This window comes from Sinocyclocheilus anshuiensis, unplaced genomic scaffold (assembly GCF_001515605.1).
Source record: "Sinocyclocheilus anshuiensis isolate Anshui unplaced genomic scaffold, SAMN03320099.WGS_v1.1 scaffold475, whole genome shotgun sequence".
In the NCBI taxonomy this organism is placed as follows: Eukaryota; Metazoa; Chordata; class Actinopteri; order Cypriniformes; family Cyprinidae; genus Sinocyclocheilus; species Sinocyclocheilus anshuiensis.
Window position 1 is genome coordinate 1,463,812 of NW_015549650.1, and position 3,508 is coordinate 1,467,319.

A 3,508-nucleotide genomic window follows, 5' to 3' on the forward strand; every position below is an offset into this window, starting at 1 on the left:
AACGTCTGCGTTGGGACATTAATAGCGACAAGTGTAATTTCCCCTCTCTCACTTCCTTCCAGCTGAGCCTTTGGGAAAGTCGGAGGATGTTACTGACTGGGAATGGAGGTTTATCTCAAAAGGACAGGTGTTCTTTTACTCTGACAATGGGAAGTCATCATCTCTAATTAATGTTACTATTACCCATACTTACTTATATTTAACATCACTATTACCCATACTTATTTTTGTCAAATCATATCTGTTATTGACGAGAGGTCTGTGAATTTTTATCAGACAAAGCTATCATACACTAACATTTACGGTAGGTGGCCTATTAGACTATGGACTATGCCACGGTCAAATTCAGATTTCATGGAGTATTTATTAATTATTTCACTGAATCAGCCTGACTGCATTAGGTTACAGTTAACAAAAGTAATTCTGAAAAGTCAGACCAGGTATAAAATGTAGCTCCCCTTGTGAAAAAGTAATATTTTAATCAAATACATTATACAAGTGTGAACTGAATGTAATGTTTACGGACACGTAATTAAATGTTAATTGCAATTGCGTGAGAATTATAGTTTTGAATTATATTAAATGCTATTAGCTGAACTTTAGAGTGCTTTTTTTGACTCATTTAAGTAGGACTTACTGTAATTACATCTTTATATGTAACTTCATAATTACTTCTATTGTCTTTGAAATATGGTTAAAGTCCTTATGAAATCAAAATCGACTCTATTTACTTTGTTAGTGCACACTGCTAGTCTTGAGGTGAACAATTCATTAAAATTGTTTGCTTTTTGGTAATCTTTAATCAAAATCTGAACATTTGCTTCCACTCTGGAATGGCATTCCTTCTCTGATGCCGTCAGTTTGACGGCTTGGGCAGAGTATCCTTAACCACGCCCCTCCAACCGTTGGTTTGCTGTGAGTGAGAAATGGAGAGGAGGAGTGCTAAAAAAAAAAAACAGCCCTCTATTCAATATTCCATTTCAGTTGGAAATATGTCACTATACTGAAATAAAGTTGGCAGTAACTTCCGGTTCACACAGACTTTAATGTGTACTGCTGACACAAGAGAGCCTTATAAGCTAACAACAGCACATTTTCACGTTTTACAGTGTATGCAACTGGTAAGCAAATACAATTCATTCCAGTGGTACCTCAAGTCCTCTTTGAAGTGTACTTTCAGAGTAAGGAAGATACTGTTACAATAAAGCTTCTGGTTTCCACAGTGAAACTCATTGTTTTGCATAGAAAATGACTAAATTACATGCTTTGAGGTTGAGGAGTAAAACAATAAGAAGACTGTCAGCATGTTATAACATGACTTTGAGATTATGTGCTATACTAAAGAACGGCTGAAGATTTCCATAGCCACTACAACAGAGACACAAAGAAATCTTCTAAAATGATTAGTTCTGTAAATAATACATGTGCGTTCTCATCGGATGAGCCACTTTCAATTGTAAATATATGAAATATCAGTGTTTACATGTATTTTAAGTTCACAGTGCTCAGGCCACTTTCAGCTCATTGTTTGCGCTTCACTTACTCTTTCTGTTTTTTTGTTTTTGATTTTTTGTGGCAAAATGTTACTTTAGAGCTAGGGGGTACATGTGCAAAATGTGCAAATAAAGTATCCCATCTTTTGTTGGTCAGGTTTGTCTTGGTCTGCATCTCTCTCTCTCTCTCGCTCTCTCTCTCTCTCTCTCTCTCTCTCTCTCTCTCTCTCTCTCTCAATCTCTGTCTCTCGTTCATGGCAGGGTTGATGTTCTACCCTTGATCTAGCCAGGTAGATGAGGGTATAAATGAGTCTGATTACCTTTCCTTCACAGATACAGAGCAGGGCGCACCCACCCAAATCAGACACACGCACACGCACACGCACACTCTACGTGCCCTTGCAGTGTTGGTTATCATTACCTTCAGCTTGCTCCCTTGTTAATTACCAAAGCCAGTTTGACCTTGGCCACTGTTTAATTAGTTTTTCAAGAGGTGACAATTATTAAGGATTCCAATTACATTTTCCCGTGCGCTGAGTGCGAGAGGTTACTGAAGACAATCCAACTGTAATGGAAGACGTTTTTATTTTATAGCTGGAGACAATTGTACAAGCTGTATTTAATCAAGAATACCTGTTATATAAGGCAAATAAGATGTCAAATCAATTAATAACGAGTTGACACATGGCAGCCTACATAGCAAATGTCTGCAATAACTCACGCATTCCCACAGACAACAGAAATCTTACTTCAGATCTCTCTAATGTGACATTAAATCAGTGTCTTTTTTTTTTTTTGGTAACTATAAATTAGATGAAGAGCAAACGGAGACTTTTGCTTAACTCTTCTGGTTCTCAGATTCTTTTTTCCCCCTCAGGTGTTTCTTACAGAGATTCAGAAGCAACATCTCAAACTGTGCTCTACCTAGACAGTCAAATTTTTTTCCCTTTTTCTATTTTTTTTATAAGTTTTATCCCAAGAATTTCAAACTGTGCTTATTTTTCATCATATTCTTCCAAGAACCAACAACTACACTAAACACACATTTTTTAAGCTCCATATTCTTACAGCATGTCAACAGTTTTCTAATTTCTGTCTATTTTTATTTAATCTAGTCATTTCAGGTGAAACATCTTCGGTGAAGTTAAATGGAAAATAACTGAGAACTCAATTAAGCCTTCTGAGCAATGAAAGAACCACCTTTGAGCAATGAGAGTTTCCTCTGGGTTTTCCAGAACGGATCTTTTTTAATTGTTGAAATCAAAGGAGGTTATTATCTACCTCGTTTCTTTAAGATACGCCCCAGAAGCACACAGACAAGCTCGGTGGGATTATTTCATTAAGGCGTGTCAGAACCTGAATTTTAAATCCGTGCCTCCACCTCTTGTCTGTCTTCAGGTTAACCCTTTCTCTCTCCATTATCCCCCAGTTAAATCCACAGAGTTAAAGGTCAGGCCAGGCACAGGTGATTCGCTTCTTGTCAGTGTTAAAGCGTCGTCTTTATGCAAACTGAGCTCAATGAGGAGCCTCGGGCCCCTGTGCCGCCGAGTGGGCAGCCGCCAGAGAAGGAGGTCACATGCATATTCATCAAATCGGACATGCACATGTAAACTGCTTTTAATAGGCTTTGACAGCAAAAGTTGCACTTGCTGAACGTGCGTGCAAGTTAGATCACAAGGTGGGTGACCCACTGACATTGCGGCCATCTTAACACGCAGTCCCGTGCATCTAAGCCCAGTCCCACTTCCTCAAGCACTATTGGAGACTACCTTTGCAATATGAAGGAATGTAATTGTAAATGGCCCCACTTTATATTAAGTGGCCTTAACTACCATGTACTTACATCAAAATTAAGTACAATGTACTTATTGTGTTCATATTGTATTGCAAAACACTTTTGCTGCTATGTATGTCTGAAAAAGCACAATTTAAATATATTTCTTTTTCACCTGGGAAGGCCACTTAATATAAAGTGGGTCCCTGTAAATATTGGCACATTCCCACAATGCATTGCA